This window comes from Anticarsia gemmatalis, chromosome 12 (genome assembly GCF_050436995.1).
Source record: "Anticarsia gemmatalis isolate Benzon Research Colony breed Stoneville strain chromosome 12, ilAntGemm2 primary, whole genome shotgun sequence".
Taxonomy (NCBI): domain Eukaryota; kingdom Metazoa; phylum Arthropoda; class Insecta; order Lepidoptera; family Erebidae; genus Anticarsia; species Anticarsia gemmatalis.
The window spans coordinates 12,536,279-12,556,746 of record NC_134756.1 but is presented as its reverse complement, the minus strand read 5'-3'; the positions used below and the strand labels follow the sequence as shown (position 1 = coordinate 12,556,746).

Sequence of the window (20,468 nt, the reverse complement as noted above, 5' to 3'; positions counted from 1 at the left end):
GAGCCCATTGTCTGCTTTAAAACTCCGTTCTTTTCATAATCCATGAGTTAAGTATACAAATGGATTGTAGCTATGATAGGTATGTTTTTTATGGCTTTTTCGTGGAACAATCTGAAGTCTGTGAAAATATAATTGTCAAACTCCAAAAAAAACTATGAAATTCATTGAAGCATGGGGAATTTTATTAATTCGAAGGATCTTCAGGTTCTTCAATGCATACTTCAAGTAGGTACTAACACTCAAACAGAAAGCAAAACCAGACTATCATAAGGTGAAACTTAATAATTTTTATTAAAATCTGAAGAAATAGGTAGATACAAACGTAACTTTAAACATTAAATGGGGTTCAAAAGGCAATCATATTGAAAACAACACGTATGACATAATTTGCGCAACAAATCAAGTGATAAACAAATCTTGTTCAATGTCAGGTGTCGATAAGACGCCATATTGCTATTATCAGTTACGTCCTTGCGCGATCCGAATCGTAGTACTTAGTCATATAAGGTAATATTATATTGTGACAATTTTTTGTATGATAGTTTCTGATTGAAGGTGTTTAAAAGTCATTTCAGAAAATATTATACACACTTACACTTTATGGCAAAAAGATTGTCTGGGCTTAGGTATAGGCTATATATATATCTACTATATATCTACTGCTTGTTTATTTATAAAATGGCCTGTGATCTTTTTAGAAACTGAATGTATTCTCTAGCTATTTTTAGTGTCACCGATCAGCGAATTGGCGACCGCAGCAATTCTATGCCACATTGATCTCATCTACTGAGACATGGCAGAAGATAGTCCGTGTCAAACTGAAGACGCGAACTTTACAGTTACAAAAAAAAATGGAACAGTCTACAATGGGGACTGGATAGCTGGGAGGGCAGATTTTACCTAGTAATACTCAGTCCTATTTGCATGCCTTTCATGTTTACTTCTCTCGCGCTCTGTGGGTCAATATACGTATACAAGTATAACACTATCAGTAGTTATAATTACTAATACTTACAACTTATCTACAATATGCGACGCGTGACTTTATCTACATAGATAATCAACAATAAACAATTACAATTTATTACTATACACGGAACAATATCAAATTACTGTACAGAGTTATATTTGTTGTACCATAACGTACAGTCTAATAACTATATGTATTTATTTATCAATGTAAGAAATGAAGATACAGGGGTACATAATATATTATTTAAGGCAAACACAAAAAATAATATATATATAATATTGTTATTTCTAGAAGCAGACATTGCCCGGAAACTTATAAAAACAGATGGTGAGGCCGTAAATTGAAACCGAATTCTTACATATAATACAACCCCTTAGCCCAATAAAATTAATCCTATGTTAATTTTCGTATAGTTCGATGGTAGCCCTACACAACGTCACCCGTCTCACCTCCGTCGCACGCGCATTGGGGGCGTACACATGTGACGCAACACCGTGTCAAACATTTTGTTCTCAGCCGATAAGCCAACAGGTATTTACTCCACATAGGGAACAGGAAGCTGGGTTGCTGAACTTTGATTTTATGGTTACAGTTTATGAATGGTAAATAACCTGATTCTACTATGTATTGTTGACTTTAGCGATACGACTCGCATTTATACGGAAAGATACCTGTTTATAAACACAAAACTTCCAGGACTAAACCCTATTTTTACGTGAATCAAAATACTATATCATTAATCTTTCAAGCAACTAGGCACCTTACCTATGTGACAGTAAAATCCCAATTAAAATCTGAGGCGTAGACTGAAGACGCAGGCTTAAAGACAGACTGACAGACAACGAAAGACCTTTGGGTATGTTTCATATTTATTTTAAGACGTTTAGACTTTGAACCCTTTAAGGATGCATTTATGCTAGGAATATTGCCGCAACTATGCCTACATAGGTCTATAATAATAGAGTAACATTAGTAAAACACGATAACAGCGTTCATGATATTCCAATGCTAAAAAAAACCCTAGTCAATAAGACTTTCGTGCAGTAAACCACCAAAAATACTTTCATTCAGTAAAACAAGAAGTATTATGTAAAATGAACTCATGAGTGTAATATTGTTGCATGCAAGTCTACGTGAACAATCGCATGTATGTTACAAATCGTGACTTGAATGGTTGTTTTAAGCACGAAACTTGCATTCAAGAAAGGTGAGAGATATTTTTTGTGAGTTAATTCTAAATGCATGCAGAATAATCTCATGCAAATAAGTATTTCGTTTGGTTTCTTTTTAGTCGTGAGGTTTGTTAATTGCAATCGTGTTAATATTAATGTTATATTAAGCAGGGTTTGGGATGTCGATAGAGTTTTTTGCGATCGGCTTGAACTGAGTGAAAATAAAATATCAACTGTTTAGTAATTGTAAGTTCTGCCGGATATAAATGTAATTTAGATGGCGTTGGTTATCGGATTTTGTATAGATGGTAACTGAACTAAGCTTGAAAATAGGTAATCGAATGAAACTGGACACAGAATAATATTTATCTTGCTGATAAAATGTTTGTGATCATTGTTTTCTAATTGAAATAAAAAAGTGGGTACCTAATTGGTACCTAGATGCACGGCTGTTTAAAATACTACAATAGCAAGTGGGAATCCACCGATATTCAATAGTAAACCACTTTAAACACAGTCTCTATCAAACGAGTGCTCTTATAAGTACTTACTAACCAAAACAAACGTGACTAGAGAACTAGGGCACATGCTTGAGAGTACAATAGTTACATGTTAAATGAAAGGTCGTACACTATCGATGGCAAGATAACAGATATCTACTGATAATAAAACAGGAACTGCACTTGTTTGTATTGCATGATAAGGAATCGTCTACATAGGAAAATACTAGTCCAATACATAATATTGACGAAGTAAAGACATTGCTATGGTACAACAACTGAGCAGAGAGTGTGTTGTATACTAGGTTCGTGTATAGTTAGATACACTTAATTCAGATCTACCTTTAACTACCTATAAGCTTATGATTTTAACAGTAGTCATTTTGATACAGCTTCTTTATTTAGAAGTACAATTATATTATTAATTGTAATCAAGACGAATTGAGTAAGTAAATGCGTTTAATCTCCGTATAGTCGATAGTAATCACGCCACTCCAACGTTAAAAAGTCAGTGCGATAATATAGGCATTTCACTTTGGATCATAAATTCAAATTACAGCTTAGTATGTGATTAACTCTTTACTAAGTATCTGCTTCTAGTTACAATTCATTCACCACGCCTCCACTAGCAACTATAAATTTACTAACGATTTCTTGTTGCTCTCCAATATCAATCAATAGTACATCCCATCCAAACCAGTTGTAACTAGTTTAATTCAGAGCAGTACGATGATCCAGTGATCCGATTGATAACATGAATCAATCAAGATCTCATTGATCAAACCGCTCTGAACGGTTACATCTACTGGCATAGTTTCACCGGCCAATGAGACAGTGTGTGGTAGGCCATTGAAACAGCGATAATAATAAAAAGCAATGTTATACAATGTTTTAAAATACCTTTAATACTGTTTTTTTAACCTTCACACAATTTCACACACTTCCTTTTAAATTAGGGCAAACAAATAACCAAAACGTTACGACACTAACGTAAAACACAGTCCGCCTCCACAAGTACTATTACGTTAAGTAAGCAACCGTACTATTAGGAAAACACTTAAACAATTGGACAATAAGCACTCAAACAAATCGATTCGTAATGTTATGAAGGATTTACACTGGTCGACTTTTGCCGCGTCCAATCGTTTATCAGATAGTTTTACCGACGTTTCATGCATTAACCCCCGGTTTCTGAGGTACATTTAGCGGTAGTTTATCTATTTAATAGCGTTTTTTACAAGAGTTTTAAGTGCTATTGAATAGATAAACTACCGCTAAATGTACCTCAGAAACCGGGGATAAGTAGCTGAAGGCCTACCCCAAACTGCCGTTTAGAGACGGTCGAATTTCATCGCACGGCATAAACCGTGCGGCTTTAGTCACCAGTGTAAACTCCATATTATTCAAACACGCAGTCAAAACAGCAGGCTTACTCCCGACAGTATCGCATATAACGAATGATTGAACGCTGGTTTAAAGTGAAACTAATAGGATTGTTTGATGTAGATTATTTTCATTTTAGTCATCTGTCGGGAGTAGTCAGCCTGTAGAATAGCTGGATTGAAACCGCGATTTTCATGGCCCCACGAAAAACATAGACGCTCATTGTATGCAGATTTGACAGATGGCGAAAGTAGTTCCCCTCGGCGTTCCGGCGCGGGAATCGAACCGGCAAGCCTTTCATTTCGGTGCACTGTGTAACTAACGACCTTACTTGCATACAAATTGTAAAATGTTTAAAGCAAGTTGCCGCTTGTTTTTTGAATCGCATTTTTAATGTTCAAGTTTCACTGATTCCTGTGATTATGGTTTTTACGTTTTGCAGAAAATTACTTGGAGTAAGTATACTCATTTTTATGATATTACTTCGTGGTTGGTTAAACCTTAAAAGTTATTTAAAAGAATATGGTATTAGTACCTTACCGTAAACTACTTTACGTACTTTACACATATTCTACAGCGTATTTTGTTATTTGTATTGCACCAATCTGGTACGACAGACTTTAAATAATAATTACCTTATAACAAGCTTCAAAATTATAAATAAACTTAGTTACTAGATAGTACTACATTTTGCTTTCTAAAACCTCAAGTTTATATGTCTTAAAATTATTTATAACTCACGATACAGTTAGATAAAGATACCTAAAATGATCATCATAAATTGTAATATAATATCACCAATTTCATAACGAGGTCACAATATGGAACACATCTAACCTGCCCACAACAATCAATCTTTATATAATTAAATATACCGATGACGAAAGTAAAACGAAAGTGAGTTGACACACACATAACCTGCTTTATGTAACGCAATTATATCACACGTTTAAGGGGATACTTCCTATATCACCTTACGAGTAAGTGCATAATTACAGCCCTCATTTGTAAAGTATTTTTGGGTGGAAATTGTAGCAAAGCAAAGGTTACGGACAGACCGGTCAGTAATGATGTAATGTTACTTACATGTTTTAAGAATTAAAGATCACCGCCTCTTTTAAGTACCGCTCGTGTGGTGTCTTTTTCACCCAACTGTGCAATGCAAAGGAGGGGTATACTAACTGTTACCCACTACAAATTGACCATTATTAGAATAGGATTGACCAGCGGCGATTGAAGCCTCTACTTGTACATAATAAACCAGTTAATAGTTAATTCTAATATACTAGCTTAAACCTGACCTAAACGAACTTTTCAAAGGACTTTCGCGAAGAAAAGAATGATTTAGGTATCTCATCCTGAATATTTGGTTGTATTTTCAGCCTAACGTACCTTACCTTAGGCTGAAAACTGATTGGACACTAACCTACGCTAACCGGGCCATGATAGCAAAATAGTTTCAATACTGAAAAATGAGGGATAAAATTTATTTGACCCATATCGTCTACATTACCTACTTGTAATCAGTAAAGTTTATACTATAGCCACTACAATAGACTTGTACTGTAACAAATCTTGAATGAAACAACGATTGTTTGGCATTGACGAAATAAACATCCTTCTTACTAAATATTGCTAATATCCGTGGTTTATTGTATTGTTTCTTTCAAACTTAGGAAAGGTCATGTCGGGTTACGAAAGCGAATTTTTCATGGCATTCTTATATTATTATTGTATTTAATGGTATTGTGATACTGATTTGCTAATTGGTCTTAAATACTGTTTTCAGCAATAGTCTGCCTTCAATTTAAGTCGAAATAAACCTCAATTTTGCCAAATTCTTTGCAGGGACAACCGTAAGTTCCCAAACTACACTACTTCTGCGTGGGTATCTCTTGTTTGACCTTGGCAGTGAAAAACTTTTGTCAAATGGAAGTTTATACACATGTAATACAGCTCTTCTTTAGCTTCTTAGATACCTACTATCCTACTCCTTTTTTCTCTCGGCTTATTTCGAATAACAGATCTCAAAATCTTATCAAAACTATTCATCTAACAGGAGACTGGCCCCCTTTGGCTAAGAGCTCGTACTCCCTGCTCTTGGTCTTATGACATTTGTTTCTTTGCCCACATTTTACTCTATAGTTTAAAACATATTATAAAAAATGAACAATATGCTTAGTCACTACAAAATTATAAGTATTGCAAATGTATGTATGTAGATTTGGCCCCCGCATGGGTGAATGTCTCCAATTGGTGCCCTTACAAAATTGCATAAGCACTTATGCTCAATCATGCTTTCACAAGTCAACGACAGGACGGCTTTATGACCACTTCAATACAATTTTGTCATTATGCTGTCAACTGGCTTGTAAATTCTGTGCCGACAACTCTCAGTACTTTATTATTCTATAGTATTCAAAAGTTTGAATTACTTGATATACAGCTGGTTATACGCACTGCCCTTACTATAATATCAAAATAACTCCCGCTTAATACAGTTAAGGATAATACAAAGTTTTCGTACCTACCAGAGACTGCATGAATCGCTAAAAATGATGTTTTTTCAAGCTGCCTGAAACAGTTGCAGGGATAAAAACCCGTAAGTTTTCAGTAACCGACTTACTACATTGTTTACCTAAAGTCCTTTGTCCAAGACTTAGTCTAGACCGGTTTATTTTGCTTCTGTCCAATTTTTCATCATTACGAGTAATACTGACGTCAATATTGTAATTTTATTGATTGTCTTAATTTGAATGCTGACGCGATATGGGTGTGACTTCGATCACTTGTAAGTTAGTCGGTCAACGTTTTGCTATATGTATGTAAATATTTCGCACACCTGCAGTCAATTCTGTTAATTAACTAACAGTTGCAATAACCTCCTCCGACCCACTGACCTACAGGTTCATTAGATACTCAACATTAAAGCTCCGACATTTGAGAAAGGTGAGAAATTGCAAGAATTTGGTAACTAAGATAGTATCTGTGATAATAGGCGCCGTTCATAAGTGCAATATTTACACCTCGGGATCCTTTGTCATTCCCACATACTAAAAAGCGAAAACTGAAAAATGACTTTTCTTATTATCACATGCTAGTAAGTGCTCCCAACATACGGTATGATCAGAGACTAATAAATAACCTTGCTATATTCATTTTCCTTAATTGACGTTTAGTCTATATCGCTGATTGTTGGCAGGTCCTCGCATGATCAATTTTATTGTATCAATCACATAAAACTTTTGGCGATTGAAAAGAGTGCCCGTGAGTTTCTCGCTAGCTCTTCTCATAAGGTTCTACCCCCTTTCCGAGCTAGTGGTAGATTCAGTAATTGTAACGACTATCATAAGTGTCAATATTTGACCTAAATGAATAAATGATTTGATTTTGATTTCGACTCCGTGGCGCAGTGGTTAAGGTGGTCGCCACCCCACTACCATTGCGTTGGAAGATCGAAGGTTTCGTGTCTGGTTGCGTCAGTTGTTTGTATGTTTATAAAAGTTCCAGCGACACAAGAGCAATTCTCAGAGCGTGAATTCTCTAAAAACGGTAAAAACGGTGATTATAAATTACCAACCCTGACGGATTTGATATGAATGTTTTGGGGATATCGAGGTATTCGTAAAGCAAATGAAGCACAGTGATGCCTCAGTATATCAATGACTGTATAAAAATTGTATGGGATGCCGACAGCGTCTAAGAGGCTTTCGCCACACATGCCTCAAATTAGTCTAGGTTGTTTCAAGAAAAATATGCTCATATTCTGCACCTAGAATCATGCTGTGCGTCAGTGAATGCTGGGCCTTAGAAGTTAGAACAAGTTCTTTTATGCTAATTTAGGTTAGTGACGTAAATACCGCTTGACCAATAAGCTGTCTGTTCTCTAAAAGCCTGTTAGGTCGTAACAACATAATCTAAATATCACGACTTGTATAATCAATCTAGACATAACATTATGACGTTGAGTCACGACTATACCTGCGTGATATATTATACTATAGTTTTAAAGTAAAAATACACGACTTGTTGCATTAACTGACCAAGTAAACATTGACAAGGTGACCTTAATGAAAAAAGAAAGACTAGAGAATATATATTATGCGAATCGATATCATTGTTTTTTTTAAAACTCCCGCACTTAGAATTGCTCCTGTGTGACGGGAACTTTTACAAACAACGGATACAAAGTACAACCAGACCCAAAACAATTATTTTGTGGATTGCACAAAATAATAATTGTTTCGTATGGGAATCGTGCTCACGACAGCCCGACGCAACAGTAGCGGCGTGGCGATCTAAACCACTGCACCAAGGAGGCAGTCAAAGTCAGTCATTATTCTAGGCCTTAAAAAATATGACAGCATCTATTAAGTACTGAGCTTATCCCAAAATTACATCTTAGATCAGGCTCATCTTTTAGGTCGCGAGTCTCAACTTTAATTTACTTAAAAGACTGGTTGTTGAGTCGTCATATTGTACAGTTATACCAGGTCATGTTGCAGGAAAACACGTACACTTTCTGAGAATGTAACCTTGTCAACTTTCAAAGAATATGATGTTATTTGCTGACGACTCTTGACTCACAAATATTTCGCCGTCATTTCATTCAGTACCTAACCCTTGAAGAAAAATATTAAAAAACCAAAAAAACCTTTTTAAAGAGAGAATTAAGATATTGAAGACCTTCTTAAGGGCATACTGAATACCTCATATGATTACATCAACCTAATACCTACTTATTATAAGTAAGTAAGTATTATTTCAATAAATGTTGGCCGGTTAGTTAGGTTCGGTATCAAGTATTGATAGATATCTAACGTGTGGTGCAGCAATGGAAAAAAAATAGTGTATAACTCAATAATTGATATAAGTAGTAAAAAATAAAAAATAAACATACCTACCTACCTACTTATTAGAAAGTAATTAACTATAATCATATGATTGGCATGTGGGCAAGTCGCAAATTCACTGTAGATCTTTACTTTTAAAACCACCAAAATAATTATATTTACTTCTATAACACATATAAATATAAACAGTCCGCGATAACACCTTTTATCCTAAGAATTTGCTAATAGATCACCAAGCAGAGGATTGAAGCAAAGTCATCGGTTTAAAACTCCGCTCTAAGAGCTAGGTTAAAGGATATTGACAGCTATTAGCTAGTCACCAATCGACCGGTTTTTTCTCCGATAAAGCCAGATGAAACGGCCTTGCGAGTGAACGGCTCTTACTTAATGCCGGAACAATAACGTTCATATCTACGAAATGCATTCAAATATTGTGTAAACACTTAAATAGACCTCACAATTGCAGCTATTTAGTTTTATTGATAGTACTATGAAAGAATAATTGTGTACCTATTTATATCATTGCAAGAAATGGTTCCAAATCATTAAGTTGTACGAAATAGTAATGCAACTTTGTCATAGTGGTTTCCGTCATTGAGTGATATTTAGGATGTAAAGGTCATCGAACTGTGTCCATATTAATACTAGTTTTACTGATTATAAAGTGCCAAAACAGGTTTATGTAAAATTACATTTTGGTAGCGCAGTATCCCAAGGAACTTAGGTAGATTTATTTCATCTTAAAAACCCTCGATGTTTCCAGCAAAGGCACTATAATAATAACTCGTTCCTGACTTTCGTAGCTAGGTACTTTCTGTAATACATGTCCTTGATGGCCTTCAAATTACCATCCATCATCATAGTCAGTGGTAAAACAAGTTTTTGATCGATACAGGAAGCATTATCCAGACGACGCCGTCGTTTTAATTTAGCGGACTAAAGTGGCGCCAACGATTAATAAACCGTTTGTTTACGAAGAAAATAATGGCAAAAGCCGGTCTTAACAGAAAGACTTGATGATTCGAAAATAGGATGTTTTTGTACCTAGACTGGCTTCCTCCCAACTTTTAAATGTAATGAATGATTGGATGAACAAGTTATAGAACATAATTATGACTACGCTAGACCGAGAAGCGCTGTGACGTAAGAACAACTGAAGCAAGTTCTTTAAATCTTTATAATCCAGGTCTTAGAATCATTACAATTGAATACCATCCCAGGTACTTACTCAGAATACGTTCCTTAGTAGAAGATGACACCATAGTACAAAGGAAGATAGACATGCAATCAACTTTTTAATATCATCAAGCTGTACCCCAACTAACTTTAACTAATCCAACACACCCATTTAAAAACATGTGCCATTATCAATATGGACAGTACGTATGAAAGACCAAACATGGTCACCAGTAAGATCCCTGCCTACGCTAGTATCCTAACAGCTTGACATTTCTGATTTAGCAGAAGCAGGCAGTCCTTAAAAGAACGTTCAGGTAGTTCTAACGGAACAATGACATTTTTTGTGGGTAGTTGAGTAATGGAAAAAACTGCATGGACGGCGGTGCGTTAGTGACAAAGGCGTTTAATTTTATTAATCTTAAAGTTTTTTATAACAAGTGCAAAAGACTATTTACTATCACAATTTTTAGACACGTTTCACTTTTCCCTCGCTAGGCCGGTTCTTTTTGAATTAAACTAATAAACATTACCGACGTTACCCACAAATACCTATTTGTTATGGACTTGGTTATTTTTGTGTTAGTGATTCGTAGTGTAAAGTGGATAAACTGCTACTTGGTGTTAGTGTCTTAGCAAAGTTAAGGTCGAGTGTAAAAAGAGCAGAGAATGATGCAGAACTAGAGTCGACAATAAGGGACCACGGCAGCCACCTATACAATACGATTGGGGGTAAGTTATTTTTTTGTCAATTTTCTGCAAGTTTTTAATAAAACTCGTTATTTATTTCACACGATACTTTGTGGTCCTGTTGTAATATCGGCACCGATAAGAACCCTACGATAAGTCCTTATCAATTGTTATGTTCTTTCACGTCATTTCCTAGTATGTATTGTTAAAAATATACTCTTATCACCCGATAAGTTCGCGAATTAAAGCATTTTGAAGGTTTTATTGAGATTATCGTAATAAAATTGGTAATGATAGCAAAAATACTATTGTTATAGGGGGAATACGTTATCTGTTTATTGAAAATTAAATACCGTTCTTATCACTAAGGGGATTGCTTTTTTGTTTGCTACAGACACGCTTACACAATACACCTTTTATTATCTCTGTGACAAATATTAATGTTATCTTTACATAGGTAGTACTACTTAATATTATTTAATTCTTTCAAACTTCACATAGACATACTGGGGAGTTTCTAAAAGTACTATAAAAACCTTTGGATTTAACTAGTTTCATTATAAGCTAATTTAACTTAAAATTTTAACAAATCAAATCCATCAAGTACTTTATTTCAATACAACAAATACATAACACTTGTTTGATATACCTAGTAGGTATTATGATTTCGGTTTTTTAAAACTCAATACCCAGTGTGATAATAGCCAGTGTTGAAAGCTTCATACAAAACACACATCCAATTTTTAGGCAGACAGATTAAGGTCCATCAGTTAGCCTGTGATTTAATCTAAATAAGAAGCTTAGACGTAATAATTATAATTTCTAGAACATGGTACACCTTCACAATCCTATAACCTACAATATGAAAACGAGAGCGGTCAGCCACCCCGTCGTATTCGCGTCGGAGCACGCGCATACTCTAACGAGCGTGTGAATGTGAACCCCGATAGCTTACTATCACTCGTTAGCTAAGACTGCTAAGTGAATGCTTGGGTTTAGTTTAAGTAGCGACCTCGGTAAATGATTTTAGATTTAATAAGTACAATTACCTTTAGATTTCAGAGATATTAAGTTGATTATTTAGATAGTAGGGTTGCACTCGCTAGACTTATTTTGACTTATTTTGATCAAAGATCATGGGAAGAGGTCTTGACTTAGTAGTGGTATAACGCACCACACTAGTATAAGTAGGAACAAAATAAAAAGTTTTTTTTTAGATTCTATTGGTAAGAGACATTCACACATCAACATTAGACTAACCGGCTTAAATCTAGGTAGGTAGGTAAGTATAGTGTTGTAATATTAGGTAGAGATCTCCTTAAAAGTCCTCCACCTGTCTTTATCACTGGGAGTGTCACGCTAACCTTCCAAATAGGTATCCAAGTAACTAACGTTTCCGTGGCCTACCACGTCAACTGCCAGGTATTACCGTCTCAATAAGGCCCTATAGCTTTCACTGGCAACCGATCAGAGGTGAGCAATCTTTGACATGACCAGTCCATAAATGGACGCAATCTCTTTTAAAAAGCGTCGGTTGTTATCAATTAAAACTGCCCCATTAGGTTCTAAAGGCAACTTGTAAAACTTTTACTATTCGGTTGACTACTATCTAAATGTTCGTAATATTTACTGAATCTGTCTCTAATGACAGGTTGCTCACCGGTCGCTTAACGATCAGTAGGAATAGCAAACTTTAGCGCCTATGTTCCATAGATCAGATGCACTTTTAGTAATACCTATTCGAGGTGATTGTCTTCGTCTCCTTCCGTGCTTTGGAAGGCACGTAGGTAGATAGTCAGTCAGTCACTGGCTTCAGCATCAATTATGCTCTGTTGTCTACTTACCATACGATACATACCATAAACCTAGGTACCTATCTAAATGCAGATTCACAGCGAGACTAACTAAAGACTAGCCTATGTCTATGCTCTATTACTAGCAAATTCAAACCAATAATGTAAATTCCATTGGTCTTATATTATAAATAACATATCTTTGGACTTAAATATCAGGTTTCGCGTGGGTCTAAATAAATATTTTGGGTACCTAAATAACCTGATGTTACCACGCAAAACTAACAGGATGCTCTTTGACACATAACTTAGGATTTTTTTATTCAGATTTCTTAGTATGGTAATTAAATATCTATTTAATGAACTGATAAATAAGTTGTACGGAACAGGTTACCATAATTTATCGATTTATTTAAATGAATTAAACATTGATTGGAATAATTAATTTTATTTCAAGGAGGTAGGTATGTTAAGTAAATATTTGAGCGGTAGTGTAATAGGCTGCTAATCACAAGGTCAAGAGTATAGACAGGAATGTCGATTCGATTCCCGTCAGGAGCAAGAGAGCTTTCGGCAATATTCGGATTTTAGTTAGGTAGGTATCTAGTTACCTATATCATCGTCTAATTTGGTAAGGCTGTAAGACTAGAATAACTATCGCTATCATAAGCGAAATGTAAGAACATTTAGTATTCTGCTTACACCTTTCGGTACAACGGGCATGATATTATAAGGAACTATAAATTACAAAATATAGAACAGTTAGCCAACATCGTTTGTTTAAAAACATTATGAAACTAGCACCAAGCCTTTTGAGTAAAACACTAGTTAATAATGAGGCCGCAAACATTGTTATCTCCGTCACGTTTACTTAATTTAAAAATAAAGAGTTTATCTGTGGTAAGACGGGTATGGTGCGGGCACGGCCGGTGACCTCGCGGACAGGTATGGCGGACTAGTGATGCGACGACCTTACCGATTTAAAACGAATTGCTCATTTACGTGTTTTGAAACGAATCGTTTTGATTTCTTTGGCGAAATCGGTCGATGACCATGATGACACTGTTCCGAAAGGCATTTCGGCAAAAATAATTCGGAAATTTTGTGCTGCTGGAGATTTTATTCTTTGTACCTAGGTACCTACTGTATTTTAACTCGAAATAACGAAGTGGTAAAAATCTGAGATACACAGTTAACTGGACAATGCATTGCTTATTTTAATATCACATTGTGATTGTTAAAAGTCAAATGATAACCAACAAATTCTTCTATATCAAAAGTTTTCCATTATTAGATGAATAGAACTTGGTTTACTTTTCAATTTAGCGTAAAATCGATTTGAACCTAAGTTCGTTTTTTGCGATATTGTCGCTTTGAAACGTGGGTGTTCCATTTAACTTGTCTTTTATATGAAAATATGGCGGAACATCACATCGCCTCGGTCTCATTTTCATGCGTTAAATAATGTAAAAGTTTATAACACAAGAATTTCAATCGAAATCTTTCAAACTCATTACTTTCGCATAAAATCGTGCGATTGAAAACATGCAAATTGAATTCTATATTAGGGTTTCACTAAACCTACAAACAAATAAAAAAACATTCAATTACGCTATCTCTGTCGGAATTGTCAAAAGGCTTGACAAATCGATTAGTTACAATCGATAAGTGAGTCATTCGGAGTTGACACGTGTATCCCATCTCTAGTCGACCTACATAGAGATGTGTAGAAATCGCAAGCATTTTGTTCTAAACAATATATTTTAATTACTAATTGTTTACGTAGGCAGATGTCAATTTGCGTCAGAGTACGTGATGTGATTGATGATTCAGTTAATAAAGATGCTATTGTACAATATAGATGCCGCACCATATGAAAGTTTGTATGAATCCTTTTTTCATCTATGGGTTTGTTAATTAAAAGGCCTATTCCACCTACGGGTAATAATATAAAGTACCTACAGCCATTTACTACTACTCAATTCTATTGATAGTATCATCGTATTTAGGCCGTCAGTATTGCCTAGTTTTGTAAAGGTATTTTTTTAGACGTGCTTGTAGTATTGAAATGAGATTGGTACCTATAAGCTAGTGTCTATTTTTCTTCTTGATTGTTTCTATGGGTGTGGCTATTGTGTATACGTTGTTATGGCCTGTCATGTCTAGCTAGTCATTTAAATAAAGCATAATTGAAGGGACAGGTAGGTAAATGGTAGATAAAGAACCAGTGTTTTGGTCATCATTACAATCCTTAGCCGATAGGTAGGTATCTGATTGAGTAAAGGGCTTCGAGGGCAAAAACATTTTGTTCAAACCCTCTAGTAATAGGGGAAAGTCGGTTTATTCGGACCACTTTTTTTCAAATGTGTTTTTGACACAATTTTTTAATTATTTAAAAAACAATTCTTACACCAAATTAAACTCTATTTAATTGGCTTTATTTTTATTTAACAACAATCAACATTATAGTTATATATTTATCACAAATTAACCTAACATGAGATCAGAGCTTTGTTCCAATTTACCAAACCAGCATGGTTAATTGGACCATAGGGTTGCTAAATTGGACTTAAGAGTAGATCTAACGAAAAAAACAATACATAAACATTTTCTTCAAAAATTATAGATTAAATCTAATAGAATTATAAAAGAACTCGAAATCAGCCTCATATATAAATCACCTAAGAAAAACAATCATCGCAAATATCAGGTTTGGTAATACGATTCTGATGATTCCATTTATGGCATCGCACGCATTTCACCCAGTCAACTTTTGGCCCTCTTTTATCCAAGTAATTTAATCTACATGTAGCACTCATTATCAGAATTTTCAGAGCGGCTACTATCTGAATCATCCAAAACTATGACTTCTTCGTCTGAAGAGTCCTCACTTGACTCCTTGGTTTCTAGCAGTTTCTTCAGGTTTCCACTTATAATATCTTTTCTCGGTCATCTGTAAAGAGACAAGAAAGTTAATAGGTACTTTATTGCACTAAATTGTAAAAATATAGTTCGGTAAATTGGACCGGTTCATTTTATCAAACTACATGCGGTCCATTTAATCGAACTGTATAATTTTAAGGAAATTAAATCAAAACAAAGACATAACATATCAAAACCGCCAAATAGTTTTAGCCAGTTATTTGCAGATACATTTCGGATATACAAATAGAATATGAATCGTTACAGCTTACCTTTAATTTAGTTACGTCCTTAGCACAGATCACATAAAATTACAGTAAATATCTGAAAAATAGATTATTGTTAACAGAGACAACACGCTTGGTTTTATGCCGAAATCAAAATAGCCGATGTACAATGAAGTTAGTTGCTCTTCATTATGTGTTTACACTTTTGGAATAAAATGACTATGAAACGGTTTTTTAGAGGTGGTCCAATTTAATGAGCGGTCCAATATACCCAACTTTCCCTTAATATTCTCTTAAAAGGAAATATCCAATAAAAGCAAGCGATGCTTATCTAGGTGGTTTGCTATCGATGTTATATGGAACAGAGCTGTAAATAGCAACAGGTTGTAAACTTGTTCAAGTGTCTAGGTATACTTATTACTGGCAATATGCAACATACCTTGTCACAGAGCATGGAAAGAGGTTTTATTATGTTTTGTGGTTATGGTTTGTACTGCCACTGGCAGCTTGAATTTTTCTTCTATTTAAGTCAGAGATAAAAGTTTTGAGTAGCTCGATTCTCTGCCACTATCGACTATCGACAACCAGTTAGCTATCGAGAAATTTCAGCGCCTCTAACGTAGGAACTATTATGGCAGTAGGTAGGGTAAACCACCCAGTAGTCAGCCTTTTAGTGAAAATGTCAATTTGATTTAGCCATATTTTTAACATTTACTACTAGATGTAAAATCATTTGTCATTGTATGAAAGGTAATTTATTAAACTTTACGAAAAAAATAAAAAAATATCATATTTATAAGATTATTATGGAAAAAATCCACATTAAACAAAATATGGCACTTTTTACCAGTAGTCAGCCCCATTTCGCCAGTAGTCAGCCATGTCTTACCCAGTAGTCAGCCTCTTACTTATTCAATACAAATGTTCTATTTTAAATATATTTTTATTGAAATCTCCAGGAAATAAAGCACATTTGCAATAATACCATGCAGTACAATTTATGCATCCATTAATTTTTAACCCCCGACGCAAAAAGAGGGGTGTTATAAGGTTCGACGTGTCTGTCTGTGTGTCTGTCTGTCTATGGCATCATAACTCCCGAAAGGATGCAGTGATTTCAATTTAGTTTTTTTTTAAATTAAAGGTGACATATGTGCGAGTGTTTTTAGACATGTTTGATGAAAATCGGTGGAGCCGTTTAAAAGTTGTAGTGGGTTAAAGTGGGGAGATTAACCGAATGTCTGCAAATTTACTCGGACGGGGTCTCAAATGGCTTCGCATGCTGAGAAAGCTGGTGGTGGGAAAGTCAGAATGGCTTAACCTAACCACCAACCTATAAAAAGTATGAAATAAAAAAATATATTGTGAAATCGGGGGTTTTCAAGATTTTAATTTATAGTTATTAGCACTTAGGTAATTGATTTCTAAATGTTTTCTAGTCAATCTTTCTTCACACGGTTCACAGCGATAAAAGTTTATTTTCTGTTCCTTTATTCCTTCTGTTTTTCAACTCTCCCCAATCTACAAAAGATGTTCTCTTCTATAAAACTATTTTAGCTTTCTTGATGTGTTGAAACATAAGTCAATGGTAGGCTAGGAAATAGAAGGTAGATGATAGAAGTGACTGGTATCATTCCTTTCTTTTCTCATTTCCCAAAATTCCTTCGTGTTTCGGAAGGCATGGTAAATTGTAAGTCCCGGCGGGCATTCAAGGATCTCTGGCAATCGTTGCCATTAGTCAGAAGCTTGAAAATCTGATAACCAGTCTTATGGTAATCGTGGTATAGCCCAGGTAACTGGGTTGTGGAAGTCATATAGGCAGTTGCTCCATGTAAAACACTGCTATTCAGCTGCATCCGGTGAAACTGGAAGCTGATTCCAGCATATCGTGACCAGTTTCTTAAGGCAGTCATTTGTTTTTGGGAGTGCACTTAGTCTAGCTTACAAAGCCCCGTATGGTACGGGGCATTTGTGCGACTATTAAACGATTTCGGACTTGTAGTGTCATAATAATGTGTGAAATGCCAAGTACTCGACTCGTTTCCATGATTTTCATAACATTTCTGATCGCCACCATAGCACATGACAATTATTCCTCTTTATACAGATCTTTTGGTCTTTTTGATATGATACTATTCGAAAACAAGTAACTAAGTTTTGTGCCAACATAGCCGTCCACAAATTTGAACCTTAATGAAAGGATTTAAGACCCAATTTCATTTAGCAAAACTGACGGCCGACTATGGGATATGTAGGTCCAATGGTCGGCCTCATGAAATTCACTGACTTTATATGCGGCCGACTACTGGTAAAATACTATTTTTGTCTTAGAAGAGTTTAGCTCAACGCAATAGTTATGTTGAGAAGTATTCGCCCTGTTAATTTCAACCACATATATGAGAATTGCAAAAAAACCAGTAGTCAGCCACTCATGGCCGAGTACTGGATCAACCTCATATTTTGCAAACCCAATAGTCGGCCACGTTAATTTATAATACAAAAGACAAATAAAACGCCTGCAATGCATGATTTTATCGAAGATAAACTATTAAATACTAGCATAAAATATCAATTCGTTCCATATTGCATCAAATTCATTTTAAAACATGCCAAAAACTAAAACACGAATCCTTAACAAAAAAATAGCAATGGCGACGTTTTTGCCCATGTCTTTCATGGCAGTTCATAAGAATGAGTGTAACACGTCAACCTGCCATGCTATCGAATCGTAATTGTGCATATTAGTCAATAAGATTATACAGATTCGATTAATGATTATTTTATTGGTCTTTACTATTTTCTACACTAATTATATGGATATAAAGCCTGTAAAGGCTGACTACTGGTTGGGGGCTGACTACTGGGTGCTTTACCCTACCTATCTACATATTAAGTGTCAAATTTTCGATACTCGACAGTATCGGCTGTAGAGAATCGCGTTACAGGTTTTCGTAACTTTCAAGGGATTTGGCTGGTGTTTATACAACCGGCAACCCTCCTGGGCATTGGAAATCTTCTGTAAAATAGCAGTAAAGACTTTCTCGACCTTTAAAATAACTTTGACATGAAGTAAACCAGGAGAAACATAAGACTAGCAGCAAAAGGGAATTTCATTAATAAAAGGTAGATTTTATGCCTAACCTAGTAGGTACCTAACCATATTATTATTTATTAGACTTATAAATATCCATTCATAGAACTTCCCTTTTCATTAGTCACCTTATGGATTCTACAACGGAAATAAACCAGCCAGTTATCAAAAAGGAGCAAAACCTAACGTGTTCGGAATTCGAACGTCGTGAAACGGCTGCATAAAACCGGATTTTTCTTAACATAAGGGCACACGACCCCGGAGCCTTCTCAAGTTTACCTTGGAAGTTTCCAACATTATAAAATAACAGCCTTTGACCTTATTGGTCGTTAGAAGACTGGTGCGAAGTTCGAATCTATACGCTAAATATTTTTGAGTCATATGATAAGTGAATTAATCAGTCCTTAGTTCCTGGGAGGCCCATGAAATGTAAAAAACGCGGTCTAGAACTATTTTTTTGTGATTATTATACTAAAGTTGAAGTAGGTAAGTACATACCTATGTAGGTAGGTACCTACCTACCACTACTTTACGGGCTAGGTATATAGTTAAGACCGCGAATTTAAATTTTATTTGTCGGTTATTCCCGCAGCATTGACGGGACGGGAATACCACTTTGGCGATGACAATGAATGCCAATGTTTTTGCGTACTGCCATCACTACGATTTATTCTAAACGTACACTGTACAGTAGGTAGGTACCTAAGTAGACACCTAGTATGCGTGCGATTTCTTCGAATGATGATAGGTACCTATGTCGCAGAATATCCTGTATGTTGCCAAGTAGCTAGATAACAGCAGACTGTAGGCCAAAGTACCGTTTTGTAGGAATGTCACTTATCAACACATTCTGCCGACATTCATTGAGAAATTCAAATTAAAATACCGGTTATCAATCACCTTTGATTAGAATATAAATGGCGCCTCGTTTATTTTATTACAATTTAATAATTTAGACAAATATCCATTAATTACATTTACACAGATAATATTTTATTAATTTCAGCCAGATAATACGTCAAGGTTAAAATTTATCGCGCAAATTTTAAATAACGAACAGCCATTTGTTTTTTTTTTCGATGTTTTATTTTGGCGATTGGTCAGTCAAAAGTTTTAAAAATCAACGGCCCGTTTTCGCGCAGTTACAGTCGTTACTTTACCGCTAGTTCACCATGAAACATTAAACACCATAACAAAACGCTACTCACCGAATAACCCAATACTATCAGCAGAAAAATCCGACACGATTCAGTTCCGTTAATACAAAGTTTTACCCGCGATTTTGTTTCAAAATCACGTGAAAACTTGCGAACACACAGTTGTTTAGTTAAAACACTTGATTTTTGTACACTTTTACACAATTATCACTATCACGGATTACGATTGAGAGATTATTTTTGTCAAATACATCGATACTTTTACGTAAAGAGTTTTGATCTGATATGCGCGACCGCGACGTGCGTCTTTCCGCGCCGGTGACAGAATCGCTACTAGCGCTAGAGGTGGGACGCGCGGGGCGGCAACCATCGGAACTAGTTTTGCATTGTTGACGCGACGCTAGTGATGCGATAGTCGATGGTGAAGTTGCAATATTAAATTACTTATTGGAAACAGAGGTTATGGGAGAAAATTAGATTCTATTATGTATATTATTTACCATGGATTTATAAGCAGTTTGGTGCAATTAG

At 35.4% G+C, this 20,468-nt stretch overlaps 1 protein-coding gene across 1 annotated transcript in view; it reads right to left on the bottom strand.

The window, feature by feature from the left end:
• LOC142977186 (echinoderm microtubule-associated protein-like 2) overlaps window positions 1-20,266 on the bottom strand; it is an 89,419-nt gene extending 69,153 nt beyond the window's left edge. The window contains exon 1 of the mRNA XM_076120933.1: window positions 19,989-20,266. The gene's annotated coding sequence lies outside the window, so the exon portion shown is untranslated. The remainder of the gene's footprint in view (window positions 1-19,988) is intronic.
• Window positions 20,267-20,468: the final 202 nt, after the last annotated feature.